The sequence below is a fragment of the Camelus bactrianus genome, chromosome 11, assembly GCF_048773025.1.
Source record: "Camelus bactrianus isolate YW-2024 breed Bactrian camel chromosome 11, ASM4877302v1, whole genome shotgun sequence".
NCBI lineage: Eukaryota > Metazoa > Chordata > Mammalia > Artiodactyla > Camelidae > Camelus > Camelus bactrianus.
This window is the reverse complement of record NC_133549.1, coordinates 73,753,809-73,780,283: the sequence shown is the minus strand read 5'-3', so window position 1 is coordinate 73,780,283 and position 26,475 is coordinate 73,753,809. Positions and strand designations below refer to the sequence as shown.

The window sequence follows — 26,475 nt, the reverse complement described above, 5'->3', positions numbered from 1 at the left end:
ATAACTTGTCAAAAGTGATGCAGGAAGAAAAAATCTAATAGAGCCATATTTATTAAAATATTGAGTTTGTAATTACATATCTTTCCCAAAAAGAAACTTTAAGCCTTGATTACTTCACTGTTGAATTCTACCAAATATTTAAATCAGAAATATTAAGGTCTACACAAATTCTTTCAAGAAATGGAGACCTTTCCAACTTGTTTTAATGAGGCCAGCATAAAGCCAGTTAAAAATCTGACAAATAAGAGAAAAGAAAAAGATTAATAAATATTCCTCATGAATATAAATAATACTTAATAAAATAGCAGGAAATAGAATGAAAAAAAAAATGGTACCATGACTAACTGGAGTTTATTCCAGCAGTATTTCACCACAATAACAAAAGAGGAAAAAAATCTGACAAAATTGAACACTTAATAAAAACTCTCAGCAAACCAGAAACAGAAGAGAATTCCACCATTTGATAAAAGACATCTCTGAAAATCTAACAGCTAATATACTTAATGATTTACTATTAAATCCTTTTCACTTAGGATTGGAAGAAGGGAAATATATCTGTTCTTGCCCCTTTTATTCAACATTGCAACAGCAGTCCTCGTCAATACAATAAGGCAAGTAAAAGAAAAACAAAGATTAAGAAAAAAAAGGAAAAATGGTTGTATATTTATAAAAATCCTATGTAATTTCCAAAACTACTAATTTTGGACTAATAAGTGAATTTAGGAAGAAAAAAAAAGAAAATACCAAAAAAAGGCTTATTGAAATTAAGCTTATATTTTTATAAATTTGAGAATAAAATGTTGATAATCACGTACTATGCTCTGTACCTAGAATACCAACTTCAAGATTTTGCTTTCCCATTGATGGGAATCTTGACTGTCAATTTTTCATCCAAGGGTCCAATGTCAAAGGCTCCCTCAATTTTGTGACCAATCTTATCACTGAAAAATAAGCTCTTTGGTGACAATCTGTCCTTGCAATCACAGTTGTAATTTAAACTTTCATAAACCCAGGAAAAGAAATATGACATCTGGATTCTGGAAGAACAGAGCACAGAATCTGATAGGACATTACCACTACAAGTGCTGATCAAATCCATATTGGGAGAGTCACCTGGGTTCCACAGAGGCTGCTGGCCATCTGGGCAACTCCCGGAAGAACAAGGCTTATTAAGGCCCAAGATGGCCCACCCATTTCTTAAATACCTTCCTATTTCAGCTCTTTATTGAATATTTAAGACCTTGAAAAAATGATGTCAGTAGCAGTTGAATTTCAAGTGGTAGTAGAGGTGTTAACAGGTACCTTTGCAACTGTCATAATTCTTTTCCCAGTATGACTTTGATTCAGGCCTCCCTAGATTTCTCATTCAGAAACAGTTTGTTCTCTGTTATGTTCCATTACTCTGGTTTCTTCCTTATTGTGGATGGACATGTTATATGTTATTTCAAATACTACTTCAAATACAGAAAGCCTCAATTTGCCTGTTTACTTTGCACATGTATACAAACTCTTCTCAGCAACTCCTGGAGCACATTTCATTCCATCCGCAAATCAGATTGTTTATAATTAGGATGATGACATGATATGAACATCCCTGTAGGTGAACTGTTATTGGAGGTCAATCCAGGGGTTATGACAAACTACATGGAATCCTGGTCAGGGAGTAACCTCTCTTATGTGGATAAAAAGTATGGTGCAGTTTTGTCAGCTGGCAAACCCTAAGGCAAAAACCATACATATTCCTTTTTAAGGAAGAGAAACAGAATCTCTGGAGCTGGGCTCTACTTTCTTAACTCTATTTTCAGGATAAGTGAAGAGACACCTGGGCTCAGAAAAGGTCTAAGCTGATTAACAAGATTGTGGAAGGGGAAAGTGATTAACTGTACAAAGTATGAGTTGCATATCACTGAAAGATAAATTTCTTTCATACACAGTGAAAACAAAACAGAAGCCTGAAATGTGACTTTGTATTTTTTTAAGTTTTAAAAAATCCTGCTTAGAAGGTAGATGCTACCAGTATATCATTTCAATTGAGAATAGGCTCCAGAAAATTAAAAAAATTACGTAGTGTGTACTTTTGCCCCAGAGAGCAGAAAAACTCAAGTTATGTGTATTAAGATGAGCACAAGAAAACATATTCAGAATCAATTAGGGGTGGGACTAATTACACCAGGGACTAAATGTAATCCATTCGATTAAAATTATGCTAGGTGCAAGTGTATGTGTGTGTTCAAGTACTCAAATAGCCCCTGCTTTAACTGAAGGAAACATTATTAGTTTAAATAAAAATAATGTGCTGTGAAACCAGCAGGCGCCTCTCCAAACTTCGTTTTCAGCTGGGGCTTGTTAAATGCTGCTTTACAGCAAGTCCTGTGGGTGGGAGGCCTCTGAGTAGGTTGTAATAAACATATTTTAATGGAAAATTTGACGCCCTTCTATTAAGAGATGTTTAAGTTGGAGTGTGTTGAGGAGCTGCATGAGAAATCTTGTCATTGTTCACTTTTTGCAAACATTTAAAAAATGTAAAGCATTTAACTTAGGTAGCTTTGACATGTAAAAAAAATATATGCATACAATGTAGTGAGGTTGGAGATAAGTATACATCCATGAAACTATCACCACCATCAGGTATATAAACATCCATCACCTCCCAAAGTTCCCTCCACCGCACTTTTTTTTTTTAAGGATAAGAACACTTATCATAAGATCTACTTCTTTGCAAATCTGAAGTGTACAATATAGTCTTCTTAGCTTAAACACTGTTGTATAATCTCTAGAACTCACATACATAAAACTAGGTACCTTAACCATCATCTCAACCTCCTCATTTCTCACTACCCTTATTCCCTGGCAACTACCATTCAACTCTTTGTTTTTTAAGCGTTTGACTATTTTAGATTATTTTAGACTATTTTAAGGTCGTGCAGTATTTGTCTTTCTGTGTCTGGCTTATTTCACTTAGCATCATGCCCTCCAGGTCCATTCATTCAAGTTGCTGCAAATGGCAGGATTCCCTTGTGTTTTAAGGCTTCACAATATTCCATCGTATGTGTATACCACATTTCTTTATCCACTCATGAGTGAGAATTTAAGATAGTTTCTATCTTGGCTATTGTGAGTAATGCTGCAGTGAATATGGGAGTGCAGACACCTCTTCAAGATCTTGACTTCAGCTTTTAGATAAATACCCAGAAGTGACAGTGACAGATCATATAGTAGTCTTTTTTTAAAAAAAAGTTTTGAAGAAACTATAGTGTTTTCCTAATGGCTTTACTAATTTTCATTTCCACCAATAGTATACAAAGTTCGCCTTTTCTCCTCCACATCTTTTCTCCACCATTATCATTATCTTTTGTCTTTGATAAAAGTCATTCTAACAGGTTATGAGCTGATGTCTCCTGGTTTTGTGTGTGTGTTTTCCTATTGCTGAGTGATGTTGAGCATCTTTTCACAAATCTGTTGTCCATTTGTATATTTCCTTGAGAAATGTCTATTCAGGTCTTTTGCCTGGATTAAGTGTTTTGTTTTTGTTTTCCTGTTGAGTTGAGTTCATAATATTTTGGATGTTAACCCTTTATCAGATACATTGTTTGCAAATACTTTCCCATTCCACAGACTGCCTTTTCCTTTTTCAATTATTTCTTTTGTTGTACAGAATATTTCTAGTTTAATGTAGTCACTTCTTTACTTCTGATTTCTTTGTCTGAAAGTTTAGTATCATAACCAAAAAAATCATAGCCAAAACCAATATCAAATAAATTTTCCCATTTTCTTCTAGGGGTTTTATAGTTCAGGTCTTACATTTAAGTCTTTAATCCATTTTCAGTTGATTTTTTTTTGAAAGGTATAAAACATGATAGGTGGAACAGTGGACATACAACCTGAAGAGTAACAAGTCACAGTGCATTGTGCTACCTGCCCACCCCACCCCACATCCTCCAGTCTCTGAAAGGGTCCTGGAGAGGCACCTGGACTCCTTGAAGTTGTGGAATCCATGGGAATTGCACACTGTGCCACTAGCCACGCAGGTAATTAGGCTCAGTTTCCACAAACAAGCTGTATGAAGGATGCTGAGTGCGGCAGCAATGTTTGGAGCCGTATTACAGGGGAAAGGTTCCCACAGAGGACCCGTTCGTTGAGCCTGCTGCGGCACCTCATCGTCTGAGGAATGCCTGTCCACCTTGATGGCCTGGAGTTTCAGTAGCTTTGCTGTTCCAGGTCTTCGCCACACCTTAGGGTATCGGGGCCCAAGCCGTCTTCTCTTCTGGGGAGGAAGATCCTTTGCCTCCTCAGCCCTTTTCCTCTTCTGCCCCACAGTCTCAGGGCAGCTCTTCCGGCCCCTTCTTGCAGTCCTGGCCTGAACAGACACTTTTGGCCTGCCTCTGCCCCTGTGCTGGGTGCAAGCCCCCTTGGCCCTGGCCTGCGCTGCCTTGGCCTTGGCTTTGATCCGTGCTGCCTTGGCTTTGGCCTTAGCCTGGATCCGTGCTGCCTTGGCCTTTCCCTGGGCCCTGTTTTTCTGCATATAAGACCATGTTATCTGCAAACAGACAATTTTTCTTCTTCCTTTCTGATTTGAATGCCTTTTATTCCTTTTTCTTGCCTGACTTCTCTAGCTAGGACTTCCAGTGCTGTATTGAACAAGGCGGCAAGCATGAACATCTTATCTTGTTCATCATCTTGGAGTAAACGCTTTCAGCTTTTCAAGTTAGGTATATTTGCTGAAGGCTTGTTACGTATAACCTTTATGGAGGTACACTCTTTATATGCCTAATCTGCATCTGTTAATATAATAAATTTATTCTTAATTCTGTTAATATGGTATATAACATTATTTACAAATATCAATCCACTGCAAGCATGAATCCCACTTGATCATGGTATGATCCTTCTAGTGCTGCTGAATCTGCTCTGCTAGTATTTTATTGAAGATTTTTGCATTTTTGTTCATTGGGGATATTGGCCTATAAATTTCTTTTCTTGTAGTGTCCTTATAAGGCTTTGGTATCAGGGTAATGCAGGGCTCATAACACGATGTTGGAAGTGTTTCTTCTCGTCAGTTTTTTGGGAGACTTTGAAAAGAATTGGTGTTAATTCCTTAAACGTTTGATGGAACTCAACACTTTAGCCATCTGGTCCTGGGCTTTTACCAATTCAATTTCCTTATTTATTGGCCTATTAGGACTATTTTTTCATGTTCCATGTTAGCAGCTTGTATGTTTTCTAGGAATTTATTCATTTTGTCATCATCCATTTCAACAAAATATTACAATTTTTTGGAATGTATATATTTGTTTATTGTCATCCCTTATGACCTGTATTTCTGTAGTATCTAATTTCTTTTGTTTATAATTTGACTATTCTATTTTTTAGTTAGTTCAGTTAAATGTTTATTTTTATCTTTTTTAAAAAAATCAACTTTTAATTTTGTTCTTTTCTATTTTCTAATCTATTTCATTTCTCTATCTTTATTATAAATTTCCTCTTCTGCTAACTTTGGACTTAAGTTTGTATTTTTCTAGTCCCTTGAGGTATAAAGTTGTGTTTTTTAGTAGTTTTTTTTTTTTCTTAATATGTGTCTATCATTGTAGACCTTCCTCTTAGAACTGCTTTTGTTGCATCCTATGAGTTTTGGTATGTTGTATTCCATTCTCATTCAATACAAGATCCTTTAAAATTTACCTTTTGATTTCTTTAACCCAATGGTTGTTTGAGTGTGCTGTTCAAATTTAACCTATTGTGAATTTTTCAATTACCCCATGTTATTCATTTCTAGTTTCGTATCATTGATATCAATCCTTTGAAATTTATTAACATCTACTTTGTGGCCTAACATATGATCTATCCTGGAGCATGTTCCATGTGTGCTTGAGAAGAGTGTATATTCTGATGTTGTTGCATGGATGTTCTGTATATGTTAGGTCCATTTTGTCTATAGTGTTGCTCAAGGCCATTTTTTTCCTTCATTCTGTCTGAATGACCTATGCATTGTTGAAAGTGACATATTTGAAGTCCTCTGCTATTACTGTATTGCTACCTATCTCTCCTTCCAGTTCTGTTAATATTTGCTTTATATTTAGATAAAATTTATATTCAGATATTTGGTGCTTATGTATTTAACATTTTTTTTATACCTTCATGATGAATTGGCCCCTTACAGTATGATGACCATCTGTCTCTTGTGACAGTTTTTGACTCATATTCTATTTTATCCAGTATAATTATGGCTACACCACTCCCTTTTATTAACATTTACATGGAATAACTCTATATTCTTTCACTTTCACCCTACGTGTGTCTCGTAAGCGAAAGTGAGTTTTGTAAAGGAAGCATATAGCTTTGTTGTTGTTTATCCATTCAGTCATTCTCTGTATTTAGGTTGGAGAATTTAACCCATTTACATTAAATAATTGATAGAGATGGACTTACTTCCATTTTGTTCACTGTTTTCTGATTGTTTTGTTGTTCCTTTCTTGCAAGCAGGGCTAGTGGGGTCTGGGCACGGGCATGCACTGACCTAGGCAGCATAAGGACTGGCATGGATGGTTGTGGTGGCCCAGGCCCTAGGTGTCCGTAGTAGTAGCTCCAGCTCTCAGGAGAGTGTCTCAGTGAGGTCTAATATCTGCAAATCTACTAAGTATGAAGTGTTATCTCTTTGTATTTTTTAAATGAATATTTTCCTTTGTTTCTTGCTTTTGCCTTTTTCAAAATTAAGGTATAATTTACATGCAATTAAATGAACATATTTAACTATATACAGTTAGAGTTTTGATGTAAGAAGCATCAAGCTCAATAATTAGATGTTTTTACCACCTCAGAAAGTTCCCTTGCTAACTTTTCCAGTTAATCTCCCACCCAGGGCAACCACTGTTACAATTTTTATTACCAGATTATTTAGCCTGTACTTCAGCTTTATGCAAACAGAATGTTGTAGCTTGTATGTTTTTGTGTAAGGCTTCTTTGCTTAATATAAAGTTTCTGAGGTTCGTCTAAATTGGTGTATTATCTGGGTTCACTGCTTTTGATTTTGTAGTATTCTGCACAATTTGTTTATCCATTCATTGGTTGATCCATTCTTCTGTTGATGGACATTTAGGTTTTTTCCAGTGTGAGGCTGTTATGAAGCTGTTATGAATGATGCATGGTCTCTTCATGGTTTCATTTTTTATAGACAGCTTCACTAGGTTCAGTGTGAAAGCGTACGTTTAACTAAATAAACTGTCCAAAAGTTTCAGAGTGGTGGGAACACTTCATATTCTCAGAAGAACTGTGTGAGAGCCCCAGATGCTCTACATGCTCATCAACACTTGGTATTGTCAGTCTTTTACGTTTTTGCTACTCTATAAGCAGGAAACATTTTCAGTGGGGTTTTATCTTTTCCCTGTTGCCTAATAACACTGAGAACCTTTCCAGATGTATATTAGCAGTTGGTATCTTATTTCATGAAGTAGTATTTAAGTTTTAATCTATTTCACTGGCTTACTGATTTCAAAGAGTGCATTATACACTCTGAATGCATGTCCTTATAAAGACATGTACTGCAAATAGTTTCTCCTAGTCAATGGCTTGCCTTTTCATTTTATTAACAGCATATTTCCATGATCAGAAATTTTAAATCTTGGTAAAATTTATCCAGCTTTTCTTTATTGTTAGTGCATTTGTGTTCTGTTAAAAAAATTCCTTGAGTACTCCAATGTCACAAAAATATCCTTTTTTGTTTAATTATACATTGTATGTTGCTTTAGCTTTTACATTTTAAATGTAAAATGTATCTCAAATTAATTTTGGTTTATAGTTTGAAGTATGGTCAAAGCTATTTTTTTCCCAAATGGATAACCAGTTGACTCAGATTATTGAAAAGACTTTTCTTTTCCTGAATTGCATTGGTGACACTGTCAAAATCAATTAGCCATGTATGAGTGTATTTCTGGGCTTTGTATTACATTACATTAATCCATACGTCTATGCTTACAAGAAAACCACACTGACTTAATTACAACAAACTTAAAATTAAAACTTGAAAGAGGTGGTATAAGCCCTCACCTTTTTTTTTTTTTTTAAAGATTCTCTTGACAATGCTGAGTTTTTGAAGTTTCCATATAACTTTGAGTTGACTTGCCAATTCCCCCCCCCCACACACAAGAAGCCTGTTCAGATTTTATTCAGTCAAGACACCAATTTGAAGAGTATTGACATCTTCACTGTACTGAGCTTTTCAATCCATAACTCTGGTATATATTTCTCTACTTATTTAGGTTGTCTTTAATTTCACTTAACAACGCATGGTAAGTCCTGGTGTCCAACTTTGGTTTTAAAGTGACACTGGCCTCAAAGTGATTTAGAGAATATTCCCTTATCTGTATCATGAAAAGAGTTCGTGTAAGGTTGTTGTTTATTTCTTAAAGGTTTTAGTAGGTTTCACTGGTAAAAGGATCTGATCCTAGAATGTTATTTGTGGGAAGATTTTGTATTAAAAACAATTTCTGACTGGTATAGTCCAATTCAAATGTTCTTTTTCATCTTCTGTTTTGATAAGTGAAATGAATTCTGTGAAAAAGCCAATTTTAGTTGTTGAATTTAAGAACATGGAGTTGTTCAGAGTACTTTAAGTTTCTGTAGTAATTTATTATCTTAATTGATTTTGGTAGTTTTAAAGGTTTTATTAATTTTTTCTGTTTATTTTGTATTTCATTGATCTCTGGTTTATCTCTATTTCCATTGGTTTTATTTCATATACTTGAAGCTTTTTTCTATTTATCCTCTTTTTCTTATTTTGTATTGAATGAGCTTTTAAATTTACTTTTTATCTCTTCCATGCACTTTGTTGTCATTGTGAAAAGGTCATTTTTGAACATTATAAAATATACAAAGTTGCAGGAATTTATAATGAATGTGTATATTTCCAAATTCTAACATGACATTTATGTGACAAATACCTCCCTTTCTATTTATCTGCCCAACCATCAACCTATTTTATTTTTTGGTGCACTGCAAAATAAATTCTAGACATAAATTTCAGAAGACTTTCTCTTAAGTACATCACTGTGCATACCATTAGCCAGACTTGAAGACAGTGCATAATCTTAATCTTAAAAGTTTGTTCTTAAGTTTTGACAAATGCCTGTATCTGTGTAAAACAAGTCACTTTTCAAAACAACATTACCATTTCCCCCCAGAGAATTTCTACTTGGTCCTTCCCAGTCTGTCACTATTTTTATTGATGATTATTCCACTCTGAGGATAGAACACTGCTGGTTTATTAATCATTCTATTGATGGACACCTGATTTATACAATATCCAGCTTTGGGCCACCATGGACAAAGCTGCTAGGGACATTCTTGTACAAATCTTTCTGTGAACACATTTTCACTTTTCTTGGTAAATACCTAAAGAGTAAAAATGATAGATCACATGATGTATTTTAACTTTTATAAGAACCTTCCAGACCATTTTCCAAAATGATTGAACTAGTTCATATTTCCACCAAAATACATGAGAATCCTGATCATCTTAATAGACACAGAAAAGGTATTTGACAAAATCAACACCCTTTCATAATTAAAAAAAATTAATCTTGGAATTGAAAGAAACTTCCTCAATCTGATAAAGGATATTTATGAAAACCCCACAAACATCACAATTAATGGTGAAAGATGGAAAGCTTTCCTCCTAACATTAGAAACAAGAGGAACCAAGGAGGTGAAAGATTTATACATGGAGAACTACAAAGCACTGAGTAAGGAAATTAAAGATGACCTAAAGAAATGAAAAGGGAGATTTCTGTTCAAGATGGCAGAGTGGTTGGACCACGAGCTCGTCTCTCCTCCCGAATACAGTGAAACCACACTGACTGCTAAACAACCATTGAAAAAAAAGACTGAAACCTAGCAAAAAAGATCTTCAACTGAAAACAAAGAGGGAACCACAGCAGGACGGTAGGAGGGGTGTGCTCACGATATAATCAGGCCCCATACCCACCCCACCCCAGGGGGGCAACCCACAAGTGGAATAATTAAGTCACAGAGGCCCTCCCATAGGACTGAGAGTTCTATGCCCCATGTCAGGCTCCCCAGCCTGGGATGCCGGCAGTGGGAGGAGGAGGAGACCCCAGGACATCTGGTTTTGAAGGCCAGCGGGGCTTAGATCCACAGGACTGGGGGAAACAGACTTCATTCTCTTGGGAAGTGTACACAGAATCTCGCATGCGCCAGGTCCAGGGGCAGAGGCAGTGATTTCATAGGAACGTGGGCCAAACCTGCCTGCTGGATTTGGAAGGTCTCCTGGGAACACAGGGGATGGCTACGGCTCACTCAGGGGGCATGAAAGCTGGTAGCTGACAATCCAGGAGTGTGAATCTACATGAGCTTCCCTGGAGGCTGATATCTTGATTGGATCATTAGCACAAAGACCTAGCCCCACCCAACAACCTGCAGGGAAGCCTCAGGGCAAACAACGTACTTGGTGGGAACATAGCCCACCAAGGTTCAGCAGACTTCCTAAGCCACAAAGGCCTCTAGACACAGCCCTACCCACCAGAGGTCCAGGACCAAGCTTCACCCAGCAGTGGGCAGGCACCGGCGGCTCCTGCCAGGAAACCTGCATAAGCCTCTAATCCAGCCTCATCCACCAGGGGGCAGATACCAGAAATGAGAAAACAACAATCCCAAGGCCTGTGGAAGGAATCCACAAACACAGGCCAGACTCTGTACTGGGACCAGCTGGACCCTGGCCCTTGGGTGACAAAAGAGTGTACTGCTGGGACGCATAGGACATCTCCTACAGAGGGCCAGCTTTCCAAGGTTGAGAAATGTAACTAACCTACCTAAAAAATACAAAAAGAAAGATAGACAATATGAAGCAGCAAAGAAATATCTCCCAGGCCAAGGCAAAAGATAAAATCCCAGAAGAAAGAAGTGGTGAGGAGATAGGCAGTTCATCTGAGAAAGAGTTTAAAGTAATGATGGCCAAGATGTTCAGAGGAGTATAGATGTACAGAGTGAAGCTTTTAAGCAAGGAGTTGGAAAATATAAAGAATACTCAGAGTTGAAAAATAAAATCACTGAAATGATTACCACTAGAAGGAACCAAGAACAGACTAAATGAGGCAGAAGAATGGGTCAATGACCTAGGAGATAGATTAGTGGAAATCACTACTGCAGAACAGAAAAAAAAAAAAAAAAAAGAATAAATAGAAATGAGGATAGTTTAAGAGAACTTTGGGACAATATGAAGTGCACTAATATTTGCATTATTGGGGACCCCGAAAGGGAAAAGAGAGAGAAAGGACCTGAGAAAATTTTTGGAGAGATAATAACCAAAAACTTCCCCAACTTGGGAAAGGAAACAGTCATCTAAGGCCGGGAAGCACAGAGAATTCCACACAGGATCAGCCTAAAAAGGAACACACCAAGGAGCATGGTAACCAAACTGACCAAAATTAAGGATAAGGAGAAAATATTAAAATTAGCAAGAGAAAAGCAACAAATAACATACAAGGGAACTCCCATAAGGTTCTCAGATGATTCTTCAGCAGAAGCTCTCCGGGCCAGAAGGGAGTGGCACGATATATTTAAAGTGATGAAAGGGAAAAACCTACAACCAAGAATACTCAATGCAGCAAGGCTCTCATTCAGATTTGATGGAGAAAGCAAAAGCTTCACAGATTAACAAAAGCTAAAAAAAATTCAGCATACCAAACCAGCTTTACAACAAATGTTAAAGGAACTTCTCTAGTCATCAAACTGTAAGAAAAGAGAACAAAAAGAAGAGAAATAAAAAAGACCCATAAAAGATTGTTTCGGCAGTTCAGGGTCTTCTATGGTTCCATATAAATTTTGGTATTCTTTGTCCTACTTCTGTGAAAAATGTCATGAGTATCTCGACAAGGGTTGCAGTGGATCTGTGGATTGCTTTGGGTAGTAAGGCCATTTTGATAATGTTGATTCTTCCAATCCAAGAGCATAAGACATCTTTCCATTTCTTTCATCTTCAATGTCCTTCAATGTTTTATAGTTTTCAGAGTATAGGTAACCTCCTTGGTTAAGTTCATTTCTAGGTATTTTGTTGTTTCTGATGCAATGGAAATGTTTATGCCTGTTATAAAATTCTGGGTTTTGAAGTGAAAAAAAAAAAAAAGTGAATGAAGGGCCGCAAGTGGCAAATACCCTTCTTACAGGTGAGTTGTATTCCATTACATATATTTATTTATGCTGCATCTTCTTTGTCCTTTCATCTGTTGATGTGCACTTAACGATGCTTCCATATCTTGGCAAGTATAAATAATGTTGCTGTTAAGAGTAGGGTGTATTTATCTATTTGAATTAATTCCTATTTTGTGGTTGGCTTTATTCCTTTGATAACTATGTAAGTTTAAAAAGCTAAAGCTCTAAACATTCTTAGAAACAATGAACAGTGCATATACGTAAATTAGAAATGTACAGTATTTGGTGTATATGTATTTACATGCAATGTATTGTATATGTGCAGTCAAATTGTAGCAATTTTACCTCATAAAAATGAAAAGTGAAAAGAAAACCACAAATCAGACAATAAATGGTTTTTTTTTTTTAAAGGACTACTGATAAGGATAAGCAGTAAATCTGTATATTGCTTTGGGACCATTTAACAATATTAGTTCTTCCAGTCTATGAGCATGGAGTATCTTTCCATTATTTGTGTCTTCTTTAACTTCTTTCATTAATGTCCAGTAGTTTTCATCATATAGGTATTTCACCTGCTACATTAAATTTATTCCTAGGTATTTTATTCTCTTTGATGCAATTATAAATGGGATGGTTTTCTTAAATTCTCTTTCTGTTAGTTTGTTATTAGTATATAGAAATGCAACTGATTTTTGTGTATTGGTTTTGTATCCTGCAGCTTTACTGGATTTGTTTTAGTTCTAACAGTTTTTTTTTATGAAGTCTTTAGGGTTTTCTAGATATAATATGTCATCTGCAAATAGTGACAGCTTTGCTTCTTCCTTTCAAATTTGGGTGCCTTTTATTTCTTCTTGTCCGATTGTTCTGGCTAGAACTTCCAAAATTATGTTGAATGAAAGTGGCAAGAGTGGGCCAAAAAACAAATAAAAACAAAGATATCCCATGCTCTTGGACTGAAAGAATCAATATTATGAAAATGTAGATTGCCTTGGGCAGAATGGCCAGATTTAATGTGATCCCTATCAAATTACCTACTACATTTTTCACAGAAAATAATCCTAAAACTTATACGGAATCACAAAAGATCCAGAATTGCCAAAGCAATACTGAAGAAAAAGAATGACACTGGAGGAATAACCTTCCCAGACTTCAGACAATACTACAGAGCTACAGTAATCAAAAACAGCATGGTATTGGTACAAAAACAGACATATGGATCAATGGAACAGAATAGAGCCCAGAAATAAACCCACAAACTTTTGGTCAATTAATCTTTGACAAAGGAGGCAAGAAACATACAATGGAGTAAAGACAGTCTCTTCAGCAAGTGGTGCTGGGAAAACTGGACAGCAGCATGTAAATCAAAGAAGTTAAAACAGTAACTCAAACCACACACAAAAATAAAATGGCTGGAGAGGGGAGCCTTCCTACACTGCTGGTGGAAATGTAGTTTGGTGCAGCCACTACGGAAAACAGTATGGAGATTCCTCAAAAAAATCATTCATATGTAGAATCTTAAAAAGGCAAGAAAGAAGAGGACACTAATGAACCATCTACAAAACAGAAACAGACTCACAGACATTGTAAACAACTTTATGGTTACCAGGGGAAAAGGGGATGGAAAGGGATAAATTTGGGAGTTTATGATTTGCAAAAGTTAACTACTATATACAAAAATAGATAAAAGATAAATTTATACTATATAACACAGGGGACTATATTCAGTATCTTATAATAACCTTTAATGAAAAAGAATATGAAAATGAATATATGTATATATATGCATGACTTGGACATTGTGCTGTACACCAGAGACTGACACATTGTAACTGACTATACTTCAATATAAAAAGAACTAAAATAGTAAGGATACTAATAAATATATACACACAATCAGAAGAGTGATGGAATAAATGTTTTAAAATGTTAACAGAAAATCTGGGTAAAGTGACAAAATGTATACTTTAAAATTACTTTGAAAAAAGATGCTAATTACAACGACAAAACTAAACAAATATCTAGGTATAAATCTAGGACTGATGTTGTCCCCTACACTGAACACTCCACAACATTATTTAGAGAGATTAAGGAAGACTTAAGGAAGAGATACAGCATGGATTCATGGATTGGAAAACTCAGTATTTAAAACAGGCTGTTCTATATAGCTTTACTATTTATTCAAGAGTTTTACTAAAAAAATTTTAATAATCTAAAAAGAAGAGGCTAAGTATGAAACTTGAGATGTTATTTTTTAAAGTAACAACATAATTGTAACAAAGATATAAATAATATAATATAGAAATATAATAAAGTATGGTAAAATAGCAAAAATAAAATAAATCCTACAACTGTCTCTAAAAAGACTAAAATTTCTTTAAGAGGTCACAAACCTAAAATATAAAAATAACTAGGAAAAACTAAACTTCCAAAAGATAGCAGATTTTGTTGTAGAAATTGACAAACTGATTTTTAAAGTTATTTGGAATGACGAGGGGCTACGAATAAGCAAGACAACTTTTAAACAGTATAAAACTGAAGGATAATTAGACCAGTGCTGTAGAAATTAGGCCAGGGTAGAAAAACAGATCAAAGTAAGACTAGAGACAGTAGTTCAAGGATACATGATTAAGCTGTCTAGTACAAAAAGGTCACTACAGTAAAATGGAAAGTAACAGTCTTCAATAAATAGTGTAGACAGACTGATAATTGTAACTGATGTTTCACATCTTTTGTCTGGGGGCTTGAAGGGCCTGACTCTACTTCTGACATCCATGGGCAATCATCCAGAGACAGGTTGATTGTTCACGGAACAATTTTATAGTCACAACCTTTCTACTACTTGAAACCTGAAATTAGACCAACTGTAATACCTCCTCAGAATTCAGATATCGTTTAGTTTTTCCAATTATTGTATAGATACAAAATATGTAGGAAGTGTGTAAGAAGCAGGTCTATACATGTGGTAGTTTTATATTTAACCAAGCTCTTTTTATAGATCAATGGGAAATTGTTGACTTTTCAATACATTGTGCTGGGAGAATTGACTATGTGGAAAAAAGGAAAGTGAACCCCCTGCCTTACACAAAACATGAAAAGAAATTATGTTTAGACTAACCGCTTAAGTATTAAAGGCAATGTATAAAATATTTAGACTATCATTATGACTTTAAATAAGGGTACAAAGACTAACAATACTGTGAACACATATGAACTTACCACCCAGCTTCAGGAATACTTCCTTACCTTGATATTACCTGTGGTTACCCTGCCAGACCCATTCCTTTTTCTCTCCTCTCATAGGTAACGTCTGTCCTAATTTTTATCATTTGCTTGGTTTTTCATTAATTTGTCTAAAGGCTTGTATGCTTAACTATATTGCTTAAATTTCTGTTTTTAAACTTCAGAATAATACTCGATCTTTGATATGTGTGTAATATTCTGGAGATGCATTCACATTGTTCAAAGGGTCTGTGACATATTTCCACCTATATAAGATATACCATTACTAGAATGTAAACTTTGGGTTTTTTTTTTTTTAGAACAATTTTGGATTTGGAGAAAATCTGCAAAGTTAGCACAGAGTTCTCACATACTCCTCAGCCAGTATTAACATTTTGCATTACTGTGGCACATTTGTTACTACTATTTAGTACTATCATTGAGCCAATTTGATACATTAGTAATAAGGCTCATACTATAAAACGCTTCCCTGGTTTTTAGCTAATGTCATTTTGGGTTCCTGGATCCCACCATTAACACTTCATTAATTTTCACAGTCATGTCTAGGTTCCCTAGGCTCCTTTTTGGTTGTGAGTTCCTTGGATTTTCCTTGTTTTCCGTGAGTTTGACAGTTCTGAGGATTCCTGGCCAGGTACGTTGTAGAATGTCCCTTTATTGGGGTTGGTCTGATATTTTTCTCACGATTAGACCGGTGTTAATGACTTTGGGGGAGAAATACCATAGAAGTAAACTGACTTTTTCATCGTATTTCCAAGGTACATATTATACTCATGGCTTTTCACTATTGTTGGTGATCCTGATCACCAGGCTAATGTGGTGTTTATCAGGTTTCTTAAATGAAAAGTAACTGTTTTCTCCATTTTTTTACTGTATTTTTTGAAAGAAACTCACTATACGCAGTTGACACTTATGAAGTAGAGAATTATGATGCAGCACCTTGAGGGTGGAGCATCTATGTAAATTGTTTATATTTTTTCTGCATGGGAGATGTGTCTGTTCCATTTATATGATCATTACATCAGCATGGAGTCATGGATTTTTTTTTTTATACTAGGTTGTCATCCTATATTACTTTACTCTGTTGCTCAAATTATTCTAGCTTTGGCCTTTGGGAGCTCTTTTCTTGATTCCTGTATCTCACTGACAGAGAGAGAGAGAGAGAGAGAGAGACAGACAGACAGACAGACAGACATTACTTTACTGACACTACAAGATGTTGCACATTTCCTGTCCTAGTCCTAGAATCAGCCATTTTCTAAGAAAAAAAAACCCTGGCTCCTTTTATTAGAAAAAGATAAAAACCAAAATCAGAGTGCTAGGTGTGCTTTGCTTCTGGGATGCCATTTCTCTAAAATATATTTTTTATTCTTCTATGAATATAAGTTTGCTTTGTTGGCTTATTTTTTCAATTGAAGTCTGCATTTTTGCAAGGAAGCACATGCGAAGGCTATTTATAGAATCAAACTATTTCGTTCTAAATCTGTGGCTCGCTTTTGTTAATTCTGAAAAATTGTGTCTACCTCAATTTGTTCTCTCCTCTGTAATGACATGTAGGATTGACATTCTCATCTTGTCTGATACAGCTTACACCTCTATTTTTCATTTTCTCGATTAAATTATCATTAGCTATTATTAAGTCACTTATAATATACTCTGTGGTAAGATTAGAAAACAATGCATTTGTCCTTTAACACCAAAACCAAAAATTGATTCAACAATTTATCTAAGGTGATCTTTCACTGACATAAAATAGCACCTTTAAATGTCTCATTCTATTGCTTCAAAGAGACTAGCCAGATAATATTGCTTGTATTGTTACAAAATTTTACTTTCAATTCTGTTGGTGAGTGAAAAAATATAATATGAAAACATCTCTACTGGAATTAAATAGACACATTACAGAAAAGGTGTATCAAGTAAAGTCCTGTGTGCTGAACTTATCCTTACCATGGTAAAGAACTCTGTTCCTCATGGACCCCTTAGATGCAAAGATTTTGAATATCATCCATCAATTACCTACTTTTGAGACCATTTTCTTCTCTTTGGAAGAGCACAGAGCACTTTGAAAATCCTCCTGTCACTACTGATCAGCACCAAAGGGCAAAGCATTGAGGATGAGAAAAAGACACTGATGCCCTGTTGATTGAAATATTTGTGATGTGAAAAGGAAAGATGCACAACGAAGAAGGAATTGCTTAAATGAAAAACAAAACATGTCACCAGGCAAAGGATTAAGTGGCTTTCTTCTCTGGGAAGATTTTCTGGGTTTTCTAGCTCTTGTGCCAACCCTAAACTTTCTTTTGATGTCTACGCAGGAGTCACCAGGTAAATACTGGTGTCATTGGTAAGAATGACACTTACAAGCATATAAGCAACACGAGGCCCATATATTGTACAGTATTGTACAGAGGAAATCCATGCCCAAGAAAAGCGATATTTTTTGATGCTGCACCACCTCTTACGATCTTGATGTTGAATAAGATGTTGAAGGTCCAAAAGAGGAGGAAAGAAGATGAAACTAAATTGGATGTTTTGGGTTTGAGCCATAGCAAGATGCAGTTGCTGAGAATGACTGATGGTAATGGCCTGGAATATGCTCAGGAAATACGTGGAACAGAGAGAAGGTCCATGTGCAACTCTAAAAGTGAGTATCGCTGCCTTACATCCATCATCTAGAACATGTTTAATTCCAAAAGAAAACATCACTTCTGGGATGCCTCTACAAATTACGATAAACATATTACAAAAAGTCAGATGGATGGGAATATTACCTGTGGCCTTCTTCTGACATCTGCGTTGAATAAGGAAATGTAAGCATATGCCGTGAGCAACAGTGAGTTCCCTGAAACCCCAGTGCAGGTTTGGGAGAGAACAGAATTCCAACGATCACATTGCTTGAAAACATTGTGTCTCTGTTAAAATTAAGAACAACGCCCAAGGAAGCCCCCAAATATCTAGAAGTAGAATTAGCCAGCAGCTGATAAAATCAAGTGATACACAGAAAAGTGAAAAACAGTGGAAAATTCTACCAAGAGCAAAGAAAAGCTACCCCAGATCTTGAAACACTATATGGTATGTAAGGGAACATTCTCATTGGCATTTAAGAGGATCACTACAGGGACAAATTATAAGATAATCAGAAACAATTAGACCTGTAAATATCAATTTCATTGGCTTCTTCAAGAAAGCAGCCTACAGAGAAAAGGAAAAACTCATGATCACTGCATGGATAAAAATAGTGTTAAGTATGTTAAGCTTAAAAGAATTAAAGTTAATAATTGAAATTTGGGGAAATTATAATGCAATAGTTTAAAATATACATAATCCTACCTATACAGAGGTAAACACATTTAACATTTTGATATAATGTAAGAAGTTGCAGTAAAGTGTAATTTTTTAAAGAACTGATAATGTATATAGAATTTGGTATCACATTTGCAATTAATAGAAGCATTTTCCATGTAAACAGAAGGGCTTTTTAAACGTAATTTTAAATATAATTAAATATTTAATAATTCACAATTTCTGAAAGTATTTTCATATTTAAGTTATTTCTAAATTTTCCTTACTGGAAACACTGCTGTGTTCTTTTGGTACAAAGCTTTATGTACAATTGGCAATAATCACCAAATTTCCAGGAAAGTTATTCAAAAAACCCTCACTTTCAACAAATTGTAGTATGTAACTCTAACCAAACCAGCATAGAATATAATTTTAATAACCTTCCCAACTTTGGAGAAAGAAATACGGCTTTGCTGTTTTAATTTAAATTTGATTAATTTTGATTAGGTTGAACTTTTAAAATAAGTTGATCATTTGCCTTGCATCTTTTGTTAAATGTCGATTCAAAGTGATGATCTAATGATTTGCATATGCTTTGTATGGCTGATATTACGTTTTGCATATTTAATAAGTGTTTCTCAATATGTATGTTGCTATTAAATTTTGTTCATGTGTTTTCTAGTTTACTGTACACCAAATTATTGTCCTTTGGCACTTTTCAGTTTTCTTTAAGAAAGTTGTGTGTCAAAAAAGTTGTCAATTTTTGAAATTTACTTCCAAGATTTTTATTTAGTAACAATTAACTTGATTTTATCTGGAATTTGTTAGTATATGCTACATGTACATATACGTAAATAATAGATATATGTGTATGTGCATATAATATATCCTCCACCAAGACCAATAAAGTTATGCAATAGAAAACCAAAAAGTAGGAGACATAGTGAGATAATATTTGCAATGTTCCCAACTGAAAATATATTATTTATATCTCCTATATATGCCAATTTCTCCTTAAAAACTAAGACAGGACCCAAAAGACAATTGGACAATTTATGGAACAATAATTCACAAAAGAGGATACCCATTGGTCAGATAGCCTTTGAAAATGTACTCAACTTGAGTAGCAATTACAAAAATGCCTATCAGAAGAACAGGAAGATACTGTACTTCATCATGCTGACAAAAGTAAAACATAATTTCAAAGGCTAGTGAAGATCAGTTTTATGTCTGAATATATATATACACTCAGTATAGACAGCTTTACAGGGAGACAATGATACTATTCAATTCAGATACAGATGAATATAAATGTGAATGATGCAAATGAAAAAATATGCAGAAGTTATTAAAAATGATTTAGATTTAAATCATTAATATATGAAGATCTTGGCTGGGAGGGTATAGCTCAAGTGCTGAAGCACATGCTTAGCATGCAGGAGGCCCTGGGTTCAATCCCCAGTATCTCTAAAAATAAACAAACCTAATTACCTCCCCACCCCTGCAAAAAACCTAAAATATATATATGTGTGCATATATATATGAAGTTCTGAAAAAAATAGCACTGAAGACAAAATCAGAACCAGGAATATCACACAGAAACAGTTCATGTACATTAAATACAAATCTGAATGACTATGTAAGAGAAAAGGAGATGGGTTTAAGGAACTGAAAATGTATTAATACGTAGCTATCTGCACACACTCCTGGACTGATGAAAGCAGTGTGCTTGACACGGGGCATGCGACGGTGAACCCAAAACAAAGGAGGCAGAGAAGACCTACAACTATCCAGCACTCACTGTTCAATAAAATGTTATATGGTCATTTTAAATTTTATACTAGCTACATTTAAAAAATAAATGGAAATAATTTAAATGTATTTTATATGACTCAACATATCCAAATATTCTTTCAACATACAATCAATATAAAGATATTGGTATGTTTTACATCCTTTAATACTAAGTCTTCAAAATTTAGTGTGTATTTTATACCTAAAGCATATCTGGGTTTGGATTAGTCTCATTTCAAGTACTAGCGGTTACCATACTGGACAGCACGCATACAGAGGATATATCCTTCCCATTTTTTCCTAATTCTTAATGCTAAATTACTGTATAGAAGCCGCTTGTATTTCCTCAAATCTTCTAATGATCTACTTCTTTCCATTGAATAGTTGAATTGCTAATCAATCATTATACATATTTATTCATTGTTACCTAAATGTAATCAAATATCCAGTAGGGTAAGTTATCAGATTTTTAATTTCCTTTTAATTTTTTAAAATAGTAATTCTCTGGGGAATTATATTCAATATCTTGTAATATATAATAAAAAAGAATATGAAAAAAAGGAACATGCATCCAGCTATGAATTTAATCGTTAATTCCTCCAAAAAAGTCATTTAAAGCTCCCACTGAAGATGTAATAAAGACACATATTAATAAAAATAATGGATAATTGAAAAAATAGTAATTCTCACATTTTCATTTTACTTTCAAAAGTTTTAACAATACTATGAATTTCATCTCAAAAAGTGTAATAATTTCAATTGTAACAGTAAGTCCCAAAACCCCCATGCAGTCTATAGACTATATCTTTATTTAAAATTTAGAATATTAATATAAGTTTCCATAGCACTACATGTATTCTATGTTTAGAAACATTTTCTGTTAGGGTAATGGAATACTTAATAGGAAAAAGTAAGTATAAGAAATCAAAATAAAAGATATATATCTTTTAAAATTATTTCATCTACTCTATTTATCTTAATATAACATTAAAAGAGACAGTTTTCCATGTAAGACTTTTCTAGTCTTCTTGAGGACTTCTCACCTATCTTTCCCATAGCATTTATCATACTAAAATTATCTGGGTTAAGTTTTTGTTTTTGCTGCTTCTACGAGAAACTGAGCCCCGCACAGGAAAGGTCTGTTTCTGAGCTAACAAAGCTATGATTATCTCATAGAAGATTTTTTTTTAAACTACCTATCAACATAATAAGAAAAAATTTAGGTGATAGTTTAAAACAATATTTAAGAGCAAATATTGAGAGCAACTGAGAAGTCAAATTATAATGGAGAAAAAAGAATAAAGAATGTGAAAAATATAGGGGGAATATGGGTGAAGAATTTAAGGTGAAGGGGGTTTGCGAAATAAAAGACTCTCTAGAGAAACAAATTTATTGAAGAAAATAAGATAAATGATAAGGTGATCAAGAGAGAAGTTTAGGGGAAAATAGCAAATAAGTGAGAAAACTTTATATTGAATAAAGAAATAAAGAGGATAAAAGTGCTCAGACAGAAATCTCTCAAATAAGAGCAAGAGAAAAAAATATGGAAAACACTAAAACTACACATATGAACATCAGTAAAAACACAAAATAGACAATATATTTAACATTATAAAACTATAAATAGGGAATGGGAGAAGACATGGGGAGCAGAAATGAGATGTCAAACACCAAAGAGAATACGTGGAAAAAATGTCAGCTCTAAGGATGACTAAGCCAAATTACTAAATGAGGAAAGAGATAAGCAAAAATAAAAGATGTTAAGGGAAACAGAATAAATGTAAAACCTGGAGAAAACTGTGTTCCTATGATGAATAAATTGGACTTCAGGACATTAAAGAGAGGTAAAGAATTGAGAGAATACCAAGGAAATTCTCACTGTAAAGCTTTCTGGGCACAGGAAAAGATAGCAATGAATCAGAAGAGCAAGACCTGTAAGAGAACACACGCAAAAGCAAAGCAACTGAAAAAATAAACCCATGTTAGCTATCAGCGGAGGAAGGAGTAGTGGCTCAAGAACATGACAGAGGTGCCAAAGAGACTTTAAAGGGAGCTACAAATAAAGGGTCTAAAGCAATGAGAATATTAGTGATAGACCCTTATGGGCCAGGCACGCTTCTAAGCAATTTACCTGTAATAGTTTATTTAATCTTCACAACAACTTTATGGGAGAGTTGTTTTTATTCCCATTTTACAGATGAGGACGTTGAAGCACAGAGAGTACAAATATCTTGCCCAACGTCAGACATCTAGTAAGTGATGGGGCTGAGATTTATCCCCGAAGGCCTGAGTCTAGATACAGCCCTTCTAACACTGTGCTATGACACCTCCTAAAGAAAAGAGGAGATGGGATAAAAATCAGAAAAATTAAACTTAAAAAAAAAAACAGAAAATGATGGAGAGATGGGGGTAAGGGAAGGAAGCATGAAAGAGAATAAGAAAAGACATGCAATGTGGAAGGAAAAGAAAGAAAAGAATAAAAAAATGAAAAAAGACAGATCAATGATAAATGATAAAAAAAAAAAAAGAGAGAAGACATATATAGAAAAAATAGAAGGAAAAATGAGAGAAACATGACTGAGCATCAAAGGAGAATTCTTTAAGAAAAATTTCAGAAGAGTCTGTCCCTGTCGTTCCCTGTAGAAGCTAAGGCAGAAGTGACTCACCTAATGGGGCCCCTCTCCCCAGGCGGGTGGGAAGCGAATGACAGGCTGGTGCAGGTGAGGAACTATCAGCCCTCTGGTTAGAAGGGGTAGGTGGTGGTCTCACTTCCCATGGAACGTGATTATCATGTTACCTACACGCCATGACAGGCTGTAGGGTGAGCCTCCGCGATGGTGTTAAAGACAAATTATACTTGCTGCAGCAAGTTATTCCACTAATGACTGATTTTAAGAATTAAAGTACAGAGGTAAAATCATCCTCTAGGGACACAAACTCTTCCAGAAATAAACTTGGCATCAACAGAAAAATCATAGATATGTAATAGGAATAGAAATCAAGTACTGAGAATTTAAATTCTTCTCTGGTGAAACCATAAGTTAATTAGTAGGTTTTGGCATATCAACCTGATTGAATATAATGCAATACTTTATGATTTAAGAAGACAAATATAAATTAAAAATAAATGACATATTAGTGGCAAAAGCAAAACAACAAAATAGGTTCTAGTCTTTTTCTCTAAAGTCTTGCTTAAGTGTTATTACAATTATTTAAGAAAATATATATCCAAGTCATTGGAGACCAAGGAAAATGTGTAGTATTTGATTGTAGGTGATCCATGAATTTGTTCATTTAAAAATTTCTTTAAAAGATATTATCCTTAGATGAAAAATAGAAAGAAGAAATAATATTCTTGCCAAAATGCTTCTGCCAAGGAAAATATTTTCTTCTGTGATTGGTGGTACTTTCTAAAATACATGAGTAGAAGTGCCTTATATTACACACCACAAAATCCGTAAGGAAGTTAAAATGAGAAATAAAATGGTATCTTTAAAAAGTAATAAAAATACCTTCAATCATAAAACCACTGAGTTTACTGGCATTACATTTCCTTACAAAACAAAAGCAAAAAGCCCAAGTAAATAATTCACCATCTCTGACAGAAGGAAACATACTAATTCACTTAAAAGCCCGACATTTTACTTACATTCTATTCTGAAAATAATTATTATGTGAGAATTTGCACAAGAGATATGAAAATATTTTGAATATGCCTACTTCAGTGGCTTTATGGTGAATAGTTTTAGATGACAGTCAGCAGACCACCTCTAAGCTGAATTTCTGCTAGTGTGACAGCCTGTAAGTTACAATTCAAAGGCCAGAATGTGTTCATCTTATATTTATGGACTATATTTGTCTGCCACGTACTTATATCCAATAGTGTGCTGGTAAACTAGCTCATTGAAGTAAAAAATGCCCTTCTGTAGAGTTTGCTGATTTTCATGAGATTAAACTAAATAGTTTAACTACCAGCTTTCAAAATTTCTGAATATGTTCCTAAGAGCTACTATTAGCCAACTCCTCCAAACACTACTGCCTTAAAAAAAAAAAGTATCATGAATTTTCAGTTCTTTTCTCCTTTCTGAGTTCATGGGAAAGTATTTGTGGCAGAGATGATGTTACACTGGCCACTTTAATATCAAAATATCCAAGGGTGACATGATTATTAAATATTTGAGCATTTAAAAAAAAATCTTCAACTCACACACCTATGGTCAATTAATCTTTGACAAAGGAGGCAAGAATACACAATGGAGAAAAGACAGTCTCCTCAGCAAGCAGTGTTGGGAAAACTGGACAGCCGCATGAAAATCAAAATAAACGCAAAATGACTTAAAGACTTAACTATAAGACAGGACACCATAAATCTCCTAGAAGAGAACATAGGCAAAACATTCTCTGACACAAATCATAGCAATGTTTTCTTAGTCAGTCTCCCAGGGCAACAGAAATAAAAGCAAATAAACAAATAGGACATAATCAAACTTTTGCACAGCAAAGGAAACCACTGACAAAATGAAATGACAACCTACAGAGAAAATATCTGCAAACGATGAGACCAACAAGGGCTTAATTTCCAAAATATACAAAGAGCTCATGCAACTCAGTGACAAAAAAAAAACCCACCTCAACCCAATCCAAAAATGGGCAGAAGACCTAAACAAACATTTTCTCCAATGAAGACATAAAAATGGCTAATAGGCACATGGGAAAAATGCTCAATATTGCTAATTAGCAGAGAAATGTAAATTAAAACTACAGTGAGGTTATCACCTCACACCAGTCAGAATGGCCATCATTCAAAAGTGCACAAACGAAAAATGCTGGAGAGGGTGTGGAGAAAAGGGAATCCTCCTACACTGCTGGTGGGAATGCAGTTCGGTGCAGCCATTATGGAAAATAGTATGGAGATTCCTTAAAAAACTGAAAATAGACTTACCCTATGACCCAGCAATCCCACTCCTGGGCCTATATCCAGAGGGAACCTTAATTCAAAAAGCTACATGCACCCCAATGTTCACAGCAGCACTATTTACAATAGCCAAGACATGGAAACAACCTAATGTCCATCAACAGATGACTGGATAAAGAAGTCATGGTATATATACACAATGGAATACTACTCGGCCATAAAAAACAATAAAATAATGCAGTTTGCAGCAACATAGATAGATGTGGAGATTATCATGCTAAGTGAAGTAAGCCAGAAAGGGAAAGAAAAATACCATATGATATCACATATATATGAAATCTAAAAAAAGATGACACAAATGAACTTATTTATAAAACAGAGACAGACTCAGACATAGAAAACAAACTTATGGGTACCAGGGGGGAAGTGGGGTAAAGGGATAACTTGGGAGTTCAGGATTTCCAGATACTAACTACCATACCTAAAATAGATAAAGTCCTACTGTATAGCACAGGGAACTATATTCAATATCCTGTAATAGCCTATAATGAAAAGAATATGAAAAGGAACATATTTGCGTATAACTGACTCACTATGCTGTACACTAGAAATTAAAAACATTGTCAACTGACATTTCAATTGAAAAAAAAAAAAAAGCACAAATGGCCTTGGACAAGAACTCATGCAGTTCCCTAGCAGCAAACATTCTCTCTATGTGTTCACTGGGCTCTTTTGTTCTGGAACCAGTTCTAAAGAGAACAATGTTTTATGGAATTTACTTATCTTGTTATATCCCACAATGCACTTCCATATGTAGGAGAGGATTCTGTACTTAAGCCTGGCTCAGCATCATCCCTGACTTCCCTCCTGACCTTGAGTAAGACATGAAAAACAAAGGCAGCCTTTCCTGGGGCTGCACATGTGAGTATAGCGGTCATGCAGTACCCACTTCCAAAATCCCAGTCACCCCCAGTCTGCAGTGGCCCTTCTGTACATGCAAACCTAGGCCTTTCAAAATCTCCCTCAACCTGTTTACAACCCTCCGCATTTAGACAGAACTGGCTCCCAGCTGTTCGCTAAACATG

The 26,475-nt window shown here is 34.9% G+C and overlaps 1 long non-coding RNA gene across 1 annotated transcript in view; it reads right to left on the bottom strand.

The window, feature by feature from the left end:
- LOC123619191 (uncharacterized) overlaps positions 1 to 26,475 on the bottom strand; it is a 55,077-nt gene that overhangs the window by 10,944 nt on the left and 17,658 nt on the right. The gene's annotated exons all lie outside the window — the stretch shown is intronic.